The sequence below is a fragment of the Ursus americanus genome, chromosome 1, assembly GCF_024610735.1.
Source record: "Ursus americanus isolate L20-20 chromosome 1, mUrsAme1.1.p, whole genome shotgun sequence".
NCBI classification, from domain to species: domain Eukaryota; kingdom Metazoa; phylum Chordata; class Mammalia; order Carnivora; family Ursidae; genus Ursus; species Ursus americanus.
The window spans coordinates 11963039-11986561 of NC_142127.1; the positions used below are offsets into that span (position 1 = coordinate 11963039).

The window sequence follows — 23523 nt, forward strand, 5'->3', positions numbered from 1 at the left end:
GCAATGGGAAGTAGAAATGTTGGCACTGCTGTGGCAGACAATAGAAAAAAGGATCACAAGTGCAGAGAAAGGGGGCATGTTAGCGTGGCTATGCTATGAAGAGGAGGAAGGCTGCCTGCGTGTATTAGGAGGGCCTGCAGGACACTCCATTTAGCAGAGCAATTAGGGCCACCCTGTTGAGAGGGGACCAGCAGCCCCAAGATCAGGCCAGCGCTGACGGTAGGAGGAGCTGTTATAGAGCCAGGCTCCCTGATTGCAATGGGGATGATCGGATCCTACATCATAGAGGCTGGGCGGAGATACTTAATCAGAAGCAAAGTGGGTAAAATTGTAATGAGTGGCAAGGTCAGTGTGGCACAACCCACAGAGAGTTCTAGAGATGGTTAATAGAACACAGTATTCCTAGGGGCAAGAGGTACAAGCTGAAAATGAACTGAATGCTACACTTCAGCCCCATTCAAGGTGTTCCCTGAAAAACAGAGCAATGGGAAAACTTTTTAGGAGCAAAGATTTGGGTGCTGCCCCAGATCACCCGTCTTGTTTAGAAATAGAATTGGCCCTAGGTCAGGACATACATAAACTCCTGGTGAATGTCCTGGTTTCTTGGTCACAGATCTGGAATGAGAAAGGCTGAAAGATCAGGAGGATGCAGCATGTGGTTGGACCTGTGGGAGCGGGCACCCCGTGTGATCCTAGGAGCCTTGTTAACGCCATCAGTGAGCATCCACCGTGGACAAGCCACCAAAGAGCCAAAGAAAGAGGTAGTCTTGGCGAGTTCATGTCAGCCTCTGTCATTAGCCACTCTAATGCAGGTACAATGGGCTCGCTAGTGAGTGGCATGATGGTAGGGAGAGGATGAGCGGAAGGCCAGCAGTAAGGGCTTTCTCTTATCAGCACTGATCGAACTACGCTGCAGCCAAGTGTTCAGCCTTCCTGCAGCAGAGACGGACCCCGAGCCCCTGCCGTAACAACACTTCTCGAGGACAGCAGCCAGTCACGTGGTGGTGATTATGTTGGAACCCTCTCACCCTAGAAGGACAGTGATTTATCTTGAGTGGGATTGACATATATTCTGAATATGGTTTTTCTTTTCCTGTACCCCGTGCCCCGGCCTGATCTAGTACTCAAGGAATTAGAATGTGTTATCCATTGACAAGCGATCTACATAAGATTATCCAAGGTGAAGGGACCCACATTACAGCAAAGGAGATGGGGCAGTAAGCACACGATCCTGGGATCCTCTGGGCATATCTCAGAGCACGCTACCCAGGAGCTGCCAGTTTGGTAGAAGGATGAATTGGGCTTTGAAAGGAGCAGCTGAGCATTGACGAATATACTCTAAATAAATAAAAAAACCCACTCTTAGATAGATGAGCGTCTGAGAAATAAAGGTAGAAGTAGAAATGGTGACCCATTTGGAGAGTTTGTGTTTCTTGTCTTTTTGCTTTAGGTCCTAAGTCTATTGTTCTTGGTTGCCAGAGAGGGAAGTCCTCTAACAGGGGAAATGCAGTAAGAGTCCATTAAGCTTTAGTCTAAGATTGCTACCTACCTACTTTGGACTCTTCAAGTCAAGAGGCCAGCAGGCAAGTAAAAGAATCATGACCTGGTAGGGATCATTGACCCTGATGGTCGGCAGGAAGCAGGGCTGCCGCTCCACAATGGGGACGGGGGAGAGAGTTTGTCACACAGGTGATCCACTGGGGCATCTCTTGGTAATCTCTTGCCCGACTTGACAAATGAATGCACGCAGAGCTCGAGGAGAGCATAATGACCAGGGGCTCAGACCTCTCAAGGATGAGGGTCTCAGTCAGTGCACTATGTAAGCCACCCAGCCCAGTGAGGTGCTAACCAATGATGACAGAAATCTAGAATGAGTAATAGAAAACAGAGACAATGAGTTTCACGTATGGCGTGGAGCGCAGGGGTAGCAGCCAGAAATATGGTTCATCCCACAAACCTTCTTCCCAAGGTTTCCCCAGGAAATAGAACCAGCCTGAATCCTGGAGGAGCTATTCCCAAGTGGGGTGAACGTAGAAGCAGGAAGTAGATCCAAACGTAGTGATGGAGTGGAAGCTATACTACCCAGTTCCCCCTCTCTTATGATGGACACACTCCTTCCTCAGATGCTGAGAATGTCAGCTGGTCAAAGCTCTAAACTGTGTTCTTCTGGTATCGTCTTTACTCTCTTGGAGTTGCCTTAACCAATTTCACGCCCCTTGCAGGGGGCTGCCTGCATCTCATATTTGTTGAGGCCGGGTTGTAATGTTTAGCCTTCTTACCTTCACTGGGGACAACTGGAAGGGCTATATAGCTCTAGTGCTCCCTGTAGCATCTGCTGAGGCCTCTCCTGAAACTGAATCGTGCTTCAACTCCTCCCTCTGCCCAACCCATCCCTCACTCCCTTACAGGTGCTGTTCCCAAACGTATTCCCCGCAACCCTCCTACATACAAACCATCATCTCAGAATCTGTTTCCAGGGATCTGAACTAAGACACAGTGGTAGGGATATTCTGAGAACAAGTCGAAGTTTCCTTTAAACCTTATCACATATGGGCGGTGGCTCCTTTTTGCCTCACACGGGGTTGGCTTTCCCTTAGTGGAAGGTTTTCCGTAGAAAACCAATGAAGTTCTAAGGGGAGACTATATCTTAGTAGATATGATGGATTTAATTCCTCAGCAAATGCACACAATCTTGATGATTAGTATGTTTGCTTTGTGGCATCTAATAAAGTTGAGAGGCTCTAAGAACTGATGTTTATTTTAACAAACCCAGTGGCACATGTTTTGAGTCTGTCAATATTAATTCTAATTCATAGATTGTATAAAAACTGGTGAAAAATCATGGTAAAATGAAAAGAACTTGACTTTGGAATTAGAGAAGTGAGCTGTCCATTACAAGATGGGTGTTGTACAAATGATCTTTTCTAACCTTTAGCTTTGTTAATCTCTAAAAAGAAAATAATACTTGTGTGTGTGTGTGTGTGTGTGTGTGTGTGTTTGTAAGAATTAAAGAAGATAATGTCTATAGAGTCCTTAGGTCTGTAGTGTTTAGGCTTGATACAAAGACTCATCCTTTTGTTCAACAAACATTCAGCATGGATCTTTATTAAGCAACAAATATTTATTATGTGCCTGGTCTTGTGTTAGGCGCTTGGGGCAGACGGATGGGCAAACACAGTCCCTATTTTCCCTTCGGGGCAAGAGGCATCCACATAAAGAAGAGGCAGCTGTATTAAAGATTGTCTTAGTCCATTTGGGTTGCTGTAACAGAGTGCCACAGACTGGGAGGCTTACAAACAACAAACAACAGAAATTTATTTCTCGCAGTTCTGGAGGCTAGGGAGTCCAAGATCAAGGTGCTAGCAGATTTGGTGTCTGGTGAGAATCTGCTTCCTGTTCATAGACAACTGTCTTCTTACTGTCCTCACATGTAAAGGGGGGAAGGAAGCTCTCTGGGGTCTCTCTCTCTTTATTATTATTATTATTTTTATTTTTTTTTAGAGAGAGAGGTAGGGTGAGAGAGAGCTGGGGGCAAGGGGCAGAGGGCAAAGGAGAGAGAGAATCCAAAGCAGGCTCCACGCCCAGCACAGAAACCAACATGGGGCTGGATCTCACCACCCTGAGATCATGACCTGAGCTGAAATCAAGAGTCAGACACTTAAACCACTGAGCCACCCAGGCACCCCTCTGGGGTCTGTCTTATAAAGATACGAATCCCATTCATGAGGACACCACACTCATGACCTAATCACCTCCCAAAGGCTTCAGCTCCAAATGCCATCACATTGGGAATTAGGTTTGAACGAGTGAATTTTGGGGGAACCCAAACATTCAGTCTATGGCAGCTTGTTCAGCTTGATTCAGGACGGTAAGGCTTAAGATCTTACAATGACTTTTTGAAGTAGTCAGGGCTGGATTAAGGGTATGGTATTTAGATGTGTTTCCAGGGAGCCTAATTTGTAAAGTATTACAACATCCCTGCGTGAAATAGAGAAGATTGTATTTCCTGAACCTCCTGCTGGGGAGAGTGGGTTACACACGCTTGGGGCCAGAGCCGAATTGCTGGAGATCGTGGTGAGAGTGAGCACTGCTGCCCTAGTCCTCTGTGCTTCTGTGTCATGGTGGTCTCCAGCCGCTCCTCCAACCATGCCTTGGAGGGACATAGCCAAACTATAGAAAGAGCCCAGATGTCCTTTGACAGGTGAATTGATAAAGAAGATGTAGTGTGTACACACACACACACACACACACACACACACACACACACACAATGGAATATTATGTAGCTATCAAAAAAAATCTTGCCATTTGCAATGACATGGATGGAGCTAGAAGATATTATGCTAAGCAAAATAAGTCAATCAGAGAAAGACAATTATCATATGATCTCACTGATATGTGGAATTTGAGTAATAAGGCAGAGGATCATAGGGGAAGGGAGGAAAGAATGAAACAAGAAGAAACCAGAGAGGGAGACAAACCATAAGAGACTCTTAATCTCAGGAAACAAACAGGGTTGCTGGAGAGGAGGGGGTGGGAGGGATGGGGTGGCTGGGTGGTGGACATTGGGGAGGGTATGTGTTGTGGAGAGCACTGTGTATTGTGTAAGCCTGATGAATCCCAGACCTGTACCCCTGAAACAAATAATACATTATATGTTAATAAAAAATTTAAAATAAAAAATAAATTTAAAAAATATCATTTTGAAGGAGCAACTATTTATAAGCCTACCGTGGGTGCCCACGTGTCACAATCCAGGCCACTGCATTACCAGTGTCAGCAAAGAAACCAAGGTCTAGAGTCAAGGGTACAGCTGGTTTGCAGGTGGTAGGACCATGCCAGGGACTCAGTCCTCTCAGATCCCAGCTCAGTCCCTCCACAGTTAAGCACGTGACTCCAAAACACTGGCACCAGAAGATGAGGCGTATGACAGTGGCATAAGCTCTTAGCATCGGTTTTACTTAAACACTCTTCATACGGGTCATTTTGTTGTCAGTTGTCCCAATCAGCGAGATGGATATAGGGTGTTGGGGCTGCAGCTGTTGTCTGCTCATTTAACCTCCGGAAGCAGATTTTATTAAAGTGTTCCTGTTGCTGAAAATGAATTACAAAGCTTTCCTTTTTCTGTAGGAAATCAGAGTGCCCAGATGAGATTACATGGCTTCCTATGATATCTAAATAAGATTAGTTTGCTGAAAATCCCATTAAAATCCCATTAAAGAGACGGTTCCGCTCCAGCCCCCCTTCTCCTCAGGCAAGTTCTGAGCAAGTTGACGAAAATTGTTCGGGGATGACACACAGCCATTGAGCCCCCCGTGGAGACAGGGGAGTGAGGGCGGAAATAGTCCCCCAACTCTGTTCATTGAAGGAATAGGATCTGTGTACATGGCCCATTACTTACGGATGACAGTTTTGGCTCTAAGGAGGGAAGACTTCAGGGAGGAAATGTAATAAGATAAAAGGATCAGGGGACAGCGGCATTGAGGTCATCCCCAGAGACGGTCCAGGAAATCATTAATTCATTTTGTTTCTGTGACAAGGATAATAATATTAATGCTAAAGTATTTATAGCCTTCCCTCAAGGCTGCTTCTGAGGGGGAGGGATCCTTTGCTCTCAGGAGGCTACTAAGCTTGCATTTTTGTTGTGTTGACCTAAGTGTCAGTTAACTTTGGTTGGGGCTGAGCAAAGTCAAGTTGATTTTCATCAGGAGGCGATGCTGGCAACTGCTGTGATGCCCAGACAGGGCCAGAGAGAGCAACGGAGAAGCCTGAGAGAGGAAAGGAAGGGGAACTGAGAGAGGATATCGTGACAGCAGGACCTTTGGGCGGGGGTGTCAGGCAAATGAGGTCTGCAATGCAATTACCCTCTTCATCTCTTCAAGGGGCTTCCTTGAGGATCTGTAGTGCTTTCCAACGATTTTTTGGGGGTATGGAACTGAAGTTTTTTTGAATGGTCATGGTGTGGCCACGAAATGGCCAAATTTCATTTGTTCGTTAATTTAATTACCAACTTCTGCTTCAGGGGCAGGTGTTTATTAGCGATACAGAGAAGATGGATATGGACCCTGCTGTTTAAGGGGTTCATAGTCAAGCTCTGGGGATGGGTAAACAAATAGACACGATTTGGTTTCGTAGGCAATTCTGTGGAAGCAAATGCAGGGGGCAGAGGGGGTATTGGAAAGGGGTATGTTTACTGGACAGGCAGAGAAGACTCACAGAGGCGTCCTGGGTCATGACAACTCTGAGGGGTCAATCTGCTTAAGGCTTTACTAGAGCTTAAGTTTGGGGGTTTCCAACTGGCTACAAAAGCACCTCCTTCTATTTCTGGTTCCTCCTCACATCCTGTGGGGGGCCCGATGCTCAAACTTTCCATGATTTTCTCTAATGATGGGAGATGATGACTTTTATCAAAAAGTAAAAGTAATGTAATAAAGAGCAATCTTGAACATTTAGGGACCCTAATGACCTTTGTTTTGAGGGTCTTCACGAGAGGGGCACCGACTGAGCCTCGCCTTAGGTCTTATGAAACACAGATTTCACTTCTCACCATACCTCTTTATGAATACCGCGTAGCTATTGTTGTTACTAAGTGGGGAATGGAATCTGATTCAGTCGTTTAGAATCCTTTGTCTTTTTACTTCTTTTTATTTTGAAATGAGTATAATCTGCATGTTAAGGGTTTCAGTGAAACACTTCAGGCCACTTCTTTTTCAAAACCATATCAACACAATTTAGTGAAACATAAAATAACAATAGACAGGATGAGTTAATAAAAATTTAGCTCTTTAAAAATATATATAATTCTTGGGGCACCTGGGTGGCGCAGTCGGTTAGGGTTCTGCCTTCCGCTCAGGTCATGATCTCAGGGTCCGGGGATCAAGCCCCACATCAGGCTCTCTGCTCAGTGGGGAGCCTGTTTCTCTCTTACTCCCTCTCCCTCTGTGTGCCCTCTCTCTCTTTCTCAAATAAATGAATAAATAAATCTTTAAAAAATATATAATTCTTACGGAAAGATAACAGACTTCAAGAAAATGAAAAACATCTATTAGTAAAAACAAATTTGCTAATAGCACTTTTTTTTTTGTCAGGGGACAGTGGTATTAGTTGGAGTGGGGATGAATTTTCTTCTTTCTTTCTTTTTTTTGAAAGTTTCCAAATTTACTAAAAATAAACATGTCTTACTACTTTGGTAGTCAGAAAAAAAAAAGTCTTAATATGGATTGGATACAGAGGTCAGACGGACAAGTCAACGCGTCTGTTCTTAGAATTCTAGCTCATTACCCCAAGTTTTGGTATTGTTAATTTTTTCGTAGTTACTTTTGAAAGATGAAATTAGGCCTTACATCTTTGACATTTGTGTTCAATTAAGTGATAGTTACTGCAGTTTTGGAAGCAGACTGACACCATGCTCTTCCTAAGAGCGGTCATGATAGCGCATATGATGGACGGGGTGACAACGAAATCACGACTTCAAAAGGCTGTGGATCCCTGCAGAGTTAAATGAGGTCAGCTCTGAACTCCCACAGGTAAGGAAATAAAAATTTAGAGCTTTATTCAAAGACACTCATTTTCTCCAAGGTCATCCACCACAGATGGAAATGAACCAGAACCCAAGTCTTCAGATTTCTAGTTAATTTCTCTCTCCACTACCCCATGCTATTATTGTTATATTATTGTTAATGTTTCTTTGCCTGCCAGGAACTACACTGATTAGTTTTCAGCGTGTTTGTTCCAGCCTTTTTAGACTTTAATGTTTTTGCATGCTCCTGCATGAACTTAGGTGGTTAATCCTGGAAAATGAATTCCTTTTTTTTTTTTTTCCACCTGGGGGTTGCAACTTGTGGTAGTAGTTTTCTTTTTCAGCTTTGATTTTGATCACTTTCAATGTAGACTGGCTTTTGAGTTATTTTTTATTTTTATTTATTTTTTTTTTTAAAGATTTTATTTATTTATTTGACAGAGAGAGACAGCCAGCAAGAGAGGGAACACAAGCAGGGGGAGTGGGAGAGGAAGAAGCAGGCTCCTAGCGGAGGAGCCTGATGTGGGACTCGATCCCATAACGCCGGGATCACGCCCTGAGCCGAAGGCAGACGCTTAACGACCGCACCACCCAGGCGTCCCTGTATTTATTTTTTTGAAAAGGTCTTATTAGGATACACGTTTCATTGCTCAGCACACTTCTTTATTAGTACCATGCAGCTTTTTTGCTATTGTGGTTATTAAGATGGGAAATTCAATTCAGTAGAAACTGCTCTTTGAACTTGTTTTTTCAGCTAATCGTACAGCCGTAGAGACACTATGTATGGGCATAACTCTAGTCCTGTTTGCGCTCTGAGGTTGGGTGTCATGGGTGTGATGTGGGAAGTGAATGCCATTTACTTAGACACAAAAGAGCTCTGAACAGAAAGGATAAACATAATCAGATTTATTCAGAGAACTTCAGATTCCCAGATTTTATTTTTGGACCACCTGAGTAGAGGGCTAATACAAAATTTATCAATTTTCTATGTTGTGATTCAGTTGAATAGGTCCTTATTATTTGAGTGACAGATCTTAAGCGGTTGAAAGTGCAATCTTCACCTTGCTTATCCTCATTAAAGATTCTGACTTTGGAGAGGATGTACGTCAGGCCTTTTCTATTTTCCCCAACACCTTGCAATTGTCACTAGATTGATGAATTTGTTTCATCCTCTATTTTCTTTACTGTGTTTATCTTAAGGCGGGTTAACTTTGGTCAGACAGTCTATCCTTCCTGTGTTCAAGTGGACAGATGAATTTGTTTCATCCTCAATTTTCTTTTCTGTGTTTATCTTAAGGCGGGTTAACTTTGGTCAGACAGTCTATCCTTCCTGTGTTCAAGTGGACAGATGAATTTGTTTCATCCTCAATTTTCTTTACTGTGTTTATCTTAAGGCGGGTTAACTTTGGTCAGACAGTCTATCCTTCCTGTGTTCAAGTGGACAATGATTCGTTTCCTGCTATTTGTTTTATTTATGAAAATGAGTTTGACCCAAATGTAAATGCATTATGTGCCTTTGACTTTCTGGGATTTTTTAAACTTTAGCTTCAGGAAAAAAAAAAAAACCCAAAACCTCAGCTAGATTAAATAAGGGCAAATTAATAATAAATACATGACTTAAAACAGTCAAAGGACAACAGGAATGTTTTCTTTGGAATTGAGAAAGAGCTTAGTTGGGTTCTCTACCAGCGAGATGACAAGCACGTTTCTTAATGCATCTGTAGGTGTCACTATTGAGATACTTTACCGAAGTGAGCTCTGGGCGGATTTGAATCTGAGAAAGGGCTTCCGGGATGCATTTTATATAGTGCTTTTGACTAACTCTTGTAATATATATATATTTTTCTGATATGAGCATAGTACTTAAGTCTGATTTCCTGGCACAATTAAAGCAACTAATTGAACAAATGGAATGTTCTATTCTTTTGGAGCAAAGAAATCACTTTGGACAAGGACATACAGGTACAGAGTGGAATAAAGTATAGAAATAATTCCTTGAATTCTGCTTCAATGTTCCTAGGTTAGTAGTTTGCAAAAATTAATGTTTTCACACTTCCTTATTCTCCTTCCCACTGTCAACACACACCAGTAGAAAAGCCGTGCTCGTGTCAGATCTTCTGCGTGCGAGGTTCACTTTCAGATGGTACGTTTTCTTCATTGGGAATCAAAACAGGGTTTAACTGATATCCCTGATTTTCTGAAGGGAGCTCCTAAGTTAGAACTGGGATAAATTTCAACCTTTTGGGATTCTAGCTTCCAACTTTATAGGAGTTCTTCTCTTACTGTTTTTGTTCATCAAGTGATTTGAGAACTTGGGGAGATCTCCTGGCAGGACTAACCCTCAGGAAATTGTTAAGGGGTGATCTATCGTTATGTGTATATGTGTGCTTCTTAAGTTCTCTATTTTTCGAGCTTCCCCTCCCAACCAATATTTGAGTTAATTACACTGTTGAGTAGTTCCTTCTCTCCTATTATGTATGTTTCATTTTTCTAGAGGTTAGTGATATAAAGCAACACCAGGAACGATCCTTACTTTTCAGAATCTTTGCGTTCAATAGCAAGAAGAGACAAGTGGAGTGAATGGTAAGGAAGCTGAGGGCAAATTAGTTCATGTGGAATCTAAAGAGAACTGCCAGATTTGCTTGGGAGTCTGGAAATATTTCAAGGAGAATTTTGCTGAGTCAAGCTGAATGGAGTTGACTGTGGGGACAGAGTGGTGGGGAGAGATAGGACCGTTTGAGGCATATGCGGCATTACTTACGAGGGCCACAGACACAAAACACTAGGTATATTGGGCGACAGTGAGTCCTTAGGTGTGGCCGAAGTGCAAGGATGAGAGGGAGGTGGGGTAGGCGGTGCCTCTGTGGTGTCCCTTCTATGGGACGCTCTGTGTTTCACCAAAAGAGCTGACCTCAAACATTAGTACCACAGACGGGCTTTTTTTTTTTTTTTTTTTAAGATTTTATTTATTTATTTGAGAGAGAAAGAGAGAGAGAGAGAGAGAGAGCATGAGCCGGGGGAGGAGCAGAGGGAGAGGGAGAAGCAGACTCCCCACCGAGCAGCGCTCCCAAATCAGAACTTGATCCCAGGACCCTGGAACGTGACCTGAGCTGAAAGCAGACACTTAACCGATGGAGCCACCCAGGTGCCCCTCACAGACATTCTTTTGACTTTATTTTTTCCCAACAGACAGCTGCTTGCGTTCAACTCCTTCAAACAGAATAAGGCAGGTTCCTGAATGAACACTTTCTATGTCAGAGTTGACACTTGTCATTAGTTTTTTTAGACAGTAGTTGTCTTGACTACTTATTGGTCTTACACATGAGGAGGTCAGTTGGAAGGACCGCGTTCTTGAGTGTTTTGTGATTGATGCGGTTAACTAAGGGATTTCTGTTACAAATGGGTATTAGGCATTCTGCTCTGCACTGAACATTAGCCTGGCTTTTATGGCTTATATAAAAGTGCCTATTACTTATATAGTCCTTAATATGTGCCAGACACTGTTCTAGATGCTTTACATATACTAACTAACCACCCTGTGATGTAGGTAATATTATCATCCCAATTTTATAATTAAAGAAACGAGGCACAGAGGATTAGAAGACTTGTCCAAGGTCATACAAGTAACAACTGAAAGAGCTGGGATTTGAACTTGGGTAGTTTGGTTAAGGCCACACACAGTCTAGTAATGGGATATTGTGTATTAGCTGAATTGTACTATATAAAAAGGTAATTTTTCTTTTATGGCGAATAGGGACAAGTCTAACCGTTTCATTTGGATGGGCTTCTGGGAAAGCAACTGAGAGAGATTCATGGCCAGAGAAAGTGGGGATGGGCAACAGATAGCTCCTCTGATCAATTCAGGAAGGCTCCCTGGATGAATGATTTCTTTGTTCTTGGAGGATGACTGAAACAACAAACTCTGGAAAAAACGAAAGAACTTTCTATGATCTTCTTAGAAATTATTTTCTAAGTAGCTTCTCTGAATAGTCCCAACTGGATGGATCCGACTCAAGAGGTTTGAAGACATGTACATGGCAAACTATGAATATTACCATTTTATTTCATGTTTATAGAGCAAGAACGGTATCCTTGGGGCTGTACAGATTCAAAAAGACATCATTCCTGCCCTCAGGGTTTACAATTCAAACAGTCAGATTGGAAATATTTTACCGGATCCAAATGTCTGAGTGTTACGCATCGCTTGCCCCTCTCTGCTTCCCTCCATTTTCAATCAGCACGTACTCCCAGGGTGATCGACCCTCCAACATCAGCCACACTGATTTTACTCAATGCTTTAGTCAGGGGAAAAGTTGAATGTGCTTAAAATATTCTTTTTTTCTTTTCTTTTGAGCAGTTATACATCAGAAATGGTATTCACCAACTTTTACGTATGTGGCAATCAGCTGTTCCATTAGCTTTCCCTGTGAAGCTGGGAGGTCAGATCAAGAAGTGAAGGGACGAGAAAGAAGTGCTAGGAAAATCTATTTACTAATAAATTCCCCACTTGCAGTCCTGGCCATATATGTGAGCACAGGAGGTGATTTAAACATTTCTGGCAATTTTCTGACAGCCTGTTATAGAAAAGCACATGTTTCGGTGTGGAGAAAGGAGCTTAAGATTGGCGAACACCCGAATGGGGGACAAGACCCAAGCTCACCTCCTGCACATTTTATGTCACTTAATCTTCTCAGCTAACATGGAAGGCAGGCACTCTTTTATATTAATAGTCAAGGAATCTGAGGCTCAGAGGGATTACATGACTGGCTCAAGGTCACACAGCCAGGAGAGGTGGGCCTGTGACTAGCAATCTCTTGGCTCCAAAGCCATGTGCTGTCTGATGTGGACAATGAGTGCCATTCAGAGTCAAATATTGTACTCCTCTTACAACATCCCATTGGGTACTCTTATTGTCCTATTACACTACCTTCTTTTTTAGAGGCAAGACGTCAAGATTACTCTTCTAGCTTTCCTTTATTTGTGCATATTGCCCTTGGCAACTGCAATATTATCATTGAGATTTTCATTTAAATCTGATGCGATTCGATTCTTTGTTTCTGTCCTTTTTCAAGAGCAGGTGAGAGAATGACAACACAGGTTGTTCCCAACTTCAGTCCCCCTCAGAAGAAGACCAACTAGCAACCATCCATAGATAAGACACCAGGGTGAAAACTCCAGAACCTGGGCTGGGGCTGAAGCACCCATCTGAATCACAGACACTGAGAAAGACTGCATTAGAAGGGTAAGAGGAGTGATTTCACTTTGACCACATCACTGTACCACAGAGAGGGCCCCCATGAGCCTTTGGTTTGTCCAGTGGGAAAAGAGAGGCCAAGGTGGAATCCAGCTCCCTCAATGTTATGGGATGCTTCCCAGAAAGCCCCCTGGGTCCTGCCTCTTGGGGATCATTGAGGGAATCCGCAGGGCTGGACCACTGGGGGTCAGATAGAGACAGAAAAGGGGGGAAGAGATTACAGCAGCCAGTGCTCAGATCTAGGCAGACTGTATTCCTGCTTGCAACGGCATCTGAGGAGAGATGGCAGCTCCATCTATCCAGGGAGTTTGGTTATCAGTTCTGCCTGATTTGAGTCTCTAGCCAATGGGGACAGGCTGTGGAGCCTGTTCTACAGCCCTTCCTGGGAAGGAAGCAAATTTACAGACCTGCATACCAGCTGAGCATAGCCACCAGTCCTGCCTGACTAGGAAGCTTGGCCACGGAGCCTGGACAGCCAGGGAGCCTAACTGACAGACCCATTGAGGCAGGGAGTCAGACTTGCATCCCTGATCAACTGTTGAGCAAAGCCTGTGGTCCCGCACAATCAGGGAGTCTGAACAATGACCCTGGGCATGTTCTTTTTTTTTTTTTTTTCAGGCAGTTGAGCACAAATATTTTAATTCTCTGAAATGAAGTCCACTTTAAGAGTTATGTACGGTTCAGAGCTCATTTCTAGGAGGTGTCCCATCTATCACCCTTTTAAGGGACATAAATTTGTAAAAGGATATCACCAGAAGCTACCTAAACATTTCAGCTAAGGGTCAAGAGAAAGTGAAGTGTGTTTTCACACAGAAATCCAAAGAGGACAATCAGAATGAAACAAGTTCAACACGGTCATACAAACCTTGGGAAAGGAGCTAAAGTGGAAGCCCAAGCTGGTGAGAGAGTAGGAAAAGGAAAGAAAACATGGTTCAAGCAGATCACAGGAGGAAACCCAGTACCAATGCCGGCTTTGGCATTATATCTAGGTAACCCCTATTTTTTGTCATAGGTAACTCCAATAATAGTCTCATTGTTGCAAAACCAGTCCAAATGCTACCAAGTTAAAAAGAAGTCCCTCATTGACTTGTTGGGTGTAGGTGGTAACCCCTGTCCTCCCACACCAAAAGAGATCAGTTCTGGCAAGAAAGCTCCAGTGTGCCTTGATGGTGTTATTAGTAGGATGCCTTAGGTCAGACACGTCCCAGCGATGTTCAGCTGGCTGAGATAAAGGTGAGAGGAGACTGGGCCTTATTACTCAATCATCTTCTTGGCCTTGAAGAAGCGACGCAGGTAGAAGACCTGCCAGGTGGCTAGTCCAATGAGGCAGAACATTGAAAAGATGCTGAAATACAGGACCCGAGTGTTTGTTGACTCATTGGTATCTCGCATCCCCTCTTCTCACTTCTTCATGTAGGCAAAATCATTAACGATGGATTCTGATAGGTCTTCTAAGCGTTGGAGCTCCACCTCTAAAGGTTTGAGCTTCTCAACCTTGGCAATCTCTTCGTAATTTTTCACATCCACTCCATGCGTCATGTCTAGAATCACGAGTTGATCAGGTATCCGCCCTGTTCCCTTGCTCTCAAAACACACTTCAAACATGTCATAATCTTCAGCGGTAAAGGCAAATTTCCCGTTGGTTGCATCTTCCTTGGAGTACAGAATATGACCAGCAGAATCTGTGATCTTGAGGTGGGTATGCAGGCCGCCAGTGCCCCCAGACTGGTCTGTGACCTCGTAAGTGCCCGTCACTAGCAGGTCCTTGTGGATCTCCTCACACGGGCACTTGTGGGAGTTAATGGGCAGATGGAAGGAGATGGCAAACACCGAACTGGGGCCAAGAAGGAGGAAAAGCAGCAGTGGTAATGGGCAAGGGCCATGCTGAGCTGGTAGGCCAGACAGACCAGACACGGTGCCGGAGACTGTTCACACCCTCAGCCTATGGCCCTGCCTGATTGCTGAACATAGCCTGTGACTTCACCCAGGCAGTGAGACCACCCAGTGAACCTGCCCAATTGCGGAACATAGCTGTGGCTTCACCTGACCAGGGATCCTGGAAAGTGACCCTGCTCAACCACAGATCATAGTCTTCAGACCCACCCAACTTTAGACTGGAGGTCCTGACCAACCAAAGAGCCTGGGCCTAACCTTGCCCAACAGTGGAGTTCAGCTAGTGGCCTACCTGATTGCAAAGCCCAGCCTGTGACTCTACCTGACCATAAGAGCCCACCTTGTAGGCCTGCCTGAATACAGAATCCAGCCAGAAACACCATCTGGTTAGGAAGCACAGCCTGAGATTCCACCCAACAAGGAGTGTGTGTGTGGCACAGCCCACAGTGTTGCCCATATTGTGGTGTCGAACCAGAAACATTGCTCTGCCAAGAAACATAGCCTGCGACCTCCCCAGACCAGAGGTGTTTGCAGAGCCCAGCTAGTGACCCCACCTGACTGCAGAGGCAAACCAACAGGCCCACACAACCATGGAGCCCATCCAGCAACACCACCCCTACCTGAAAGCATGGGCAGTGGCCTTGACCAACTGGGACCCCAATAGAGAGTCCCATCTGTTCACAGACATTACCAGATAACCCACCCAGCACCCCAAGATGAACTGACTGATGAAGGTCTTTCCCTGCTTATGTGAACCTGTGAAATCTGGGAGAAGACTGCTTACTCACATGCAGAGACACCAGTGCAAGCAACCAAGGTTCCCAAAGAATCAGGTAAACTTGACACCACCAAAGGAAACTAATAAAGCTCCAATAACCAACCCTAAATAAATGGAGATGTGTGAACTATCTGACAAAGAAATCAGAATAATCCTTTAAAAGTATTTCAGTGAACTCAAAGAAATGCAGATAGCTAAATGAAATTGGTCAAAATGCATGAACAAAATGAGAACTCTGTTTCAACAAAGAAATAGAAACTATCAAAAAAGACAACCAAACAAAAATCTAGTTGCTGAGGAATATGATGACTAAACTCAAGAATTCATTTGGGAGTTTCAACAGTAGGTGGAACCAACCAGAAGAAAGCAAGCATGAGCTCAATGATAGGTCATTTGAAATTATGCAGTCAGAGGAGCAAAATGAAAACAGAATGAAAAAGATGGAAGAAAGCCTACAGGACGTATGGGATAGAATCAGAAGAAACAATATATGCATTATGGGAATTGCAGAAGTAGAAGAGAAAGAGAAAGGGACAGAAAATCTCTTTAAAATAATACTGGCTGAAAACTTCCCAAACGTAGGGAGAGAAATGGCTATCCAGATTCATGAGGCCAAAGACCCCAAGTAGGTTGAACTGAGAAACATCATAATCAAATTCTTAAAAATCAAAGACAAAGAGAATTTTGAAAGAGTCAAGGGAAAGGCCACTTGTCACATGCAAGGGAGTCCCAATAAAACCATAAGTGAATTTCTAGGAGAAACTTTGAGGCCAGGAGAGAGTAGGATGATCAAAATACTGGAAGGGGGAGAAAAACCCTGCCAACCAAGAAAGTTATACACAGCAAAGCTGTTTTTCTGAAATAAAAGAGAGGTGGCAACAAAACAAACAAAAGCTAAGGGAGTTCATCACTTAGACCAATTTACAAGATGTTACAAGGCATTCTTCAGGCTGAAGTAAAAGGGTGCTAACTAACGTTACAAAAGCATACGACTGTTTAAAACTCACCAGTACAGGTAAATATAGAGTAAAAGTCAGATTCTCTGTTATTGTAACGGTGGTACATAAAGCACTTACAATTCCAATTTAAAAGTTTAAAAATTGTCTTAAAATTACTGTAATTGTTGTAATTTGTTATCGGGTAGAAAATATAAAAGGATGTAAACGTAACGTTAATAACCTGAAGTGTGAGGTGTGTGTGGGGGGGTGTAAAAGTATAAAGCTTTGTATGCTATCAAGTTAAATTCTTATCAGTTTAAAATAAAATGTTATAACTATAAGATATTTTATGTAAGCTTCATGGTCCTCACAAAGGAAAACCCTGTAGATGTTACATAAAACATGACGAAGGAGTCGAAGCATACACCACAAAATAGTCCCCAAATCACGAAGAAAGACAACAAGAAAAAGCAAGGAACAAAGGATCTACAAAACAGTCAGAAGATGGTTAACAAGATGGCAGTGGTGAGTCCTCACCTGTCAATAATTACTTTAAACATAAATAGATTGAAGTCAGTAATCAAAAGACACAGAATAGCTGAATGGATTACAAAAACAAGATCTAACCATATGCTGTCTAAAAGAGACTCTCTTTAGCTTTAAGGACATAGAATCTGAAAGCGAAGAGATGGAAAAATATATTTCAAGCAAAAAAAAAAAAAGCAGAGTGGCTACACTTCTATCAGACAAAATAGTTTTTTAATTTTTTAATTTTTTAAAGATTTTGTTTATTTGTCAGAGAGAGAGGGAGAGACAAAAAGAGAGAGAGCCCATGCAGGCGGAGTGGCAGGCAGAGGGAGAAGCAGACTCTCTGTTGAGCAAGGAGCTCAGTGAGGGACTTGATCCCAGGACCCTGGGATCGTGACCTGAGCCTAAGGCAGACGCTTAACCGACTGAGCCACCCAGGCATCCCAGACAAAATAGGTTTTAACCCAAAAATGCTCACAAGAAACAAAGAAGGTCATTACATAATGATAAAAGGTCAATTAATTAAGAAGATATAACAATTGTAAATATTTATGCATCCAACATCAGAGAACCTAAATATCTAACGCAAATACTAACAGAACTAAAAGGAAAATTAAACAGCAATGTGTGAATAATTGGGACTTGAATACCCCACCTTCAATGATGGACAGATCATCCAGACAGAAAGAAACTCGGTAATAAAAAAGGGAATTTGAAAAATACTGTAAATCAAATGGACCTCTCAAACATATGCAGAAAACTCCACCAGTGGTGCACATGGAGCATTCTCCAGGATGAGTCATCTGTTAGGTAACAAAATAAGTCTTAAAAAATTTAGGGGGATTGGGGCGCCTGGGTGGCGCAGCGGTTAAGCATCTGCCTTCGGCTCAGGGCGTGATCCCAGCGTTATGGGATCGAGCCCCACATCAGGCTCCTCTGCTATGAGCCTGCTTCTTCCTCTCCCACTCCCCTGCTGTGTTCCCTCTCTCGCTGGCTGTCTCTATCTCTGTCAAATAAATAAATAAAAATCTTAAAAAAAAATTTAGGGGGATTGAAATTATATTGATTATGTTTACCTATCCCAGTGGTATGAAACTAGAAATCAATAATAGGAGGAGTGCTGGAAAATTCATAAATACTTGGAAATTGACACACTCTTGAACAACCAATGTATCAAAGAAGAAATCCAAAGAGATATAAAAAAATACATTGATAGGGCACTTGGGTGGCTCAGTCAGTTAAGCATCTGCCTTCAACTCAGGTCATGATCACAGGGTCCCAGAATTGAGCCCCGGATCAGGCCCCCTGCTCAGTGGGGAGTCTGCTTCTTCTTCTCCCTCCACCCCTCCCTTCCTCTTGTGCCCTCTCTCTCTCAAATAAATAAATAAAATCTTTTTAAAAATATGTTGAGACAAATGGAAATGGAAGCACAACTTACGAGATACAGCAAAAGCAGTTCTAAGAAGGGAGTTTATAGCTATAACCACATACATCAAGAAAAAAGAAAGATTTCAAAAAACAACCTAACATTACAGCTCAAGGAATTAGAAAAATAAGAACAAATTAAGTCCAAAGTTAGCAGAAAGAAGGAAATAATAAAGATTAGAACACGAATAAATAAAATAGAGATATGGAAACAATAAAAAAGATTAACAAAACCAGAAGTTGATTTTGAAAAGATAAACAAAATCCACAAAACTTTAGCTAGACTAATCAAGAAAAAGAGAGAGGATTCAAATAAATTAAATTGTAAGTAAAAGAGGAAACATTACAACCAATGCCACAGAAATACAAAGAGACTACTGTCAACAGTTTTACACCAACAAAATGGACAACCTGTAAGTAATAGACAAATTCCTAGAAATATACAACCTGTCAAGACTGAATCATTGGGGCGCCTGGATGGTTCAGTTGGTTAGGTGACTGACTCTTGGTTTCAGTCAGGTCATGATCTTAGGGTCATGAATCTGAACCCTGTGTTGGGCTCCGTGCTTAGTGTGGAGTACGCTTGGGACTCTCTCTCCCTCTCCCTCTGCCCTTCTTCTGTGTTCTCTCTCTAAAATAAATAAATAAATCTTCAAAAAAGACTGAATCATAAAGAAATAGAAAATCTGAACAGACTGATAATGAATAAAAAGATTGAATTAATAAAAAACCTCCTCACAAAGAAAAGCCAGGAACCAGATGGTTTTACTGATGAATTCTAACAAACATTTAAAGAAGAATGAAAGTCAATTTCTTTTCAAAGTCTCCAAAATATTGAAGAGGAGGGAGCATTCCCAAACTCATTTTACAAGACCAGAATTACTTTGATATGAAAACCAGATGAGGACATTACAAGAAATGAAAATTATAGGCCAATATCACTGATGAACATAGATGCAAATATTCTCAGCAAAATACTAGCAAACCAAATTCAACAGCACATTAGAAGGATCGTACACCATGATCAAGAGGGATTCATCCTCTCTGTGTGAGGATGACTCAACATATGCAGATCAGTAAATGTGATACATCATTTAATAGAATGAAATATAAAGCCATATGACCATCCCAAGAGAGGCAGAAAATACATTTGACAAAATTAAATAACCTTTTATTTGGATAAAAATTATCAAAAAATTGGGTGTAGAAGGAATGTACCCCAACATAATAAAGGCCATATATAACAATTCCATAGCCAGCAACATACACAACAGTGAAAGATTAAAAGTTCTTCCTCTCAAATCAGGATCAAGAGAAGGGTGCCCATTCTCACCACTCCTATTCAACAGAGTACTGGATGTCTTAGAGCATTTAGTCAAGAAGAAGAAATAAAAGGCATCCAATTGGAAAGGAAGAAGTAAATATGTCTCTGTTTGCTGATGATATTATCTTTTATATATAGAAAATCCCCCCAAACTCCACTAAATTCTGCTAGAGCTACTAAACAAATTCAGTAAAGCTGCAGGCTACAAAATCAATATATAAATATCTGTTGCATTTTTATACCCACAATGAACTATCTGAAAAAGAAAACAATCTCATTTACGGTAGCATTAAAAATAATAAAATACTTAGGAATAAATTTAACCAAGGTGGTGGAATATTGGTACTATAAAAACTATAAGACATTGATGAAAGAAATTGAAGAAGACATAAATAATAGAAAAATATCTCATGTTCATGGATCTGAAGAATTAATATCATTAAAAATGTTCATACTCTCAAAAGCCATCTATAGATATAATGTAATCCTTATCAAAATTTCATGGCATTTTTTTTTTTACAGGAATAGGAAAAAAACTAAAGTTCATATGGAACCACAAAAGACTCTTAATAGCCAAAGAAATCCTGAGAAAGCAGAAGACAGGTGGAGGCATCACACTCCTTTATTTCACACTATATTGTAAAATATAGTAATCCAAACATATGGTACTGCATTAAAAGAGACACATGGATCATTGGAAGAGAATCGAGAACACAGAAACCCAATGCATATACTGTCAACTAATATTCATCAAGGGAACCAAGAATATTCAATGGAGAAAAGGTAGTGTCTTCAATAAATGGTGTTGGAAAAACTGGTATTTATATGCAAAAGAATAAAACTGGATTCATTTCTTACAATGTCCACAAAAATTAACTCAAATGGATTAAAGATGTAAATATAAGACTTGAAACTATAAAAGTCCTCGAAGAAAACATAAAGAAAAACTCCTTGACATGGGTCTTGGCAATGATTTTTTGGATATGACACCGAAAGCACAAGGAACAAATGCAAAAATAAATAAGTCGAACTACAACAAACTAAAAAGCTTCTACTGAGCAAAAGAAGTGATCAGCACAATGAAAAGGCAACCTCTGGAATGGGAGAAAATATTGCAAATCACATATCTTACAAGAAGTTAATATCCAGGGCGCCTGGGTGGCTCAGTCATTAAGCATCTGCCTTTGGCTCAGGGTGTGATCCCGGAGTCCTGGGATCGAGCCCCACATCAGGATCCTCCACTGGGAGCCTGCTTCTTCTCTCCCACTCCCCCTGCCTGTGTTCCCTCTCTCGCTGGCTGTCTCTCTCTCTGTCAAATAAATAAATAAAATCTTAAAAAAAAAGTAGTTAATATCCAAAATATGGAAGGAACTCGTACAAATCAGTGGGGAAAAAGAATAATCAGATTAAAATGGGCAAAGGACAAGAACAGACTTTTTATTCCCCCCCAAAGAAGGCATACAGATGGTCAATAGGTACATGAAAAGATGCTCAACATCACCAAACATCAGAGAAAGGCAAATCAAATCCACAATGAGACATTACGTCACGCCTGAAACAATGGCTATGTGTCAAAAAAGGCAAGAGGTAAGCGTTGGGAAGGAGGTGGAGGAAAGGAAACAGTTGCACACTGTTGGTATAATTGTAAATTGGTTCAGTCACTATGGAAAACACTATGGAAGTTCTTCAAAAAATTAAAAATAGAACTACCATATGATCCAGAAATCCCACTTCTGGGTATATAACCAAAGGAAATGAATTCATTATCTCAAAGAGATATCTGACCCCATGTTTATTACAGCATTTTTTTTTCAATAGCCAAGGCATGGAAACAACATGTCTGTCAACAGATGAATGAATAAAGAAAATGTGATGTATGTAATGAAATACTATTCGGTCATACAAAAGGAAATTCTGCCACTTACAACAACATGGATGAACCTTGAGGGCATTATGCTAAGTGAAATAAGCCAGAGAAGAGAAATGCTGTATGATCTCACTTATACATAGGATCTAAAAAACCTGAACTCACAGAAACAGTAAATTGGTGGTTGCCAGGAGTTGGTGGGGAGAGTTGGGTCAAGTTGGTTAAAGAGAACAAACTTCTAATTTTAAGATGAATTAAGTTCTGGAGATGTAATGCATAGCATAATGGCTACAGATAACAATACTGTGTTGTATACTTGCAAATTGCGAAGAGGGTAGATCTTAAGAATTCTCATCACACATACAAAAATGGTAACCATGTGAGATGATGGACATATTTATGAACCTTATTATGGCAACTATTTTGCAATATATCAAATCATCACATCGTACACCTTAAACTTATACACTGCTATTTGTCAATTATATCTCAATAGAGCTGGTGTAAGAAAAAAAGCAGACGAGAGCCTCTCCTTTGCCCTGGACATCACCCCATGCTGTGTGCAAGGGATGAAGGTGATGTACTCCCTGACGCCTGAGACGTGAAAGGCTGCCTGCATCAGGGAAGGCTGACAGAGGTCATGGCTTGATAATCAATTACAACACGAGAAGAGATTGGTGGGTAGCCTTCTGGGTTAAGAATGGCTCAGGACTGTTCGCAGGACAGAGATTGGAAGGTGACCAGGTGACTTCCCCATCTGGCTGGTCTCTTCTGTGATGAGGAGAAGTCCCTTGAGTGTCATGTGAAGCTTGCGTGTCATAGACCTCTGACCCTCGGTCTTTATGATATTCTGGTTTAATTATCCTGGGGTTAAATTGGTTGTTTTCTGAAGATAAAATGGCAGTTAACCTTTGTTCCTAAGTCTGGGCAATAATTGGGCCTAAGTAATTTGAAATGATCTGCCCACGCACTCACAAGCTATCGTTCAATTTTCAGGCTACAAACAAATGTGAAAAGATCCCACCCTTAGGTAAGTTGATTTCACAGTTGAAACATTAGAATCAGTCTTGAGAAAGAATTGGCTCAGCTTCAGAAATTCTAACAACTTGTAGTATAAGTGTTTCACTGATTTATTCAATAGATTTCAACAAACATCCATTGTGGGCAGGGCACTCTGCTGGGCAATGCAGTCTGAAGTCAGGGCTCATTTGAACCCATTGAAGAAATGCTAGGTGGATCCAATGGATTCTGTGGTTTTTTTTTTTTTTAATTTTTAAAATTTATATACTTCTTCCTTTTGCATGGTCGGGGGGGGGGCGGTGGGGGTTAAAATCCCTGTAAGTGGACATTCAGGGAACAATTCCAAACTTCTCATTACATTAGTGCTTGGCAGATGACCAAAGACTTCAAGGGAAATTCAGATCACTAAAGGAAAAAAAAAAACCAACACCCAGGAAACCCCCAAACAACCACCACCATGAAACTGTAAAGGAGAATCCAGTGGGGTTCAGAAACAGGAATAAATATCTTCTAGTGGGTTGATTCTCAGTGGCAGAATTTCATGGGGGATGGGAGTGGATTTGCCAATAACTAACTCTGCCATTAACTAGAGATTTCATTAGGAAATCTCTTCATGTCTGGGGGCTTTGATTTCCTTATCAGAAGACCGTCCTGTTAGGAAAGTCCTCCGACCCACATTTGCTGTCCACTGTGTGGTCTCCTGTCTTCGCTGCTTCATGTACAGATGAACCTGGCCTCTTGTCCTTGTCCTCCAGCTCATCCATTCACCCTTACGCAAGGGCATTGCTTCAGCGCTAATCCCCTCTCTCTAACACTCTTTTTTTTCTTTCTTCTCCTGGATCATATCCATAAGTCTACAACCTGCTATCCTATCTGCCATCTTAAATAACAACTCCCATATCTCTCATCTCTCCCTGCTCTCACTCTGTTTCACCTTACAGCACCACTTCTCAAAGTGTGCTTAACATTCCCTCAGC

The 23523-nt window shown here is 41.9% G+C and overlaps 1 pseudogene; it reads right to left on the reverse strand.

The window, feature by feature from the left end:
* Positions 1-13748: 13748 nt before the first annotated feature.
* LOC123796618 (transmembrane emp24 domain-containing protein 10 pseudogene) lies at positions 13749-23310 on the reverse strand (annotated as a pseudogene).
* Between the last annotated feature and the right edge of the window lie 213 nt (positions 23311-23523).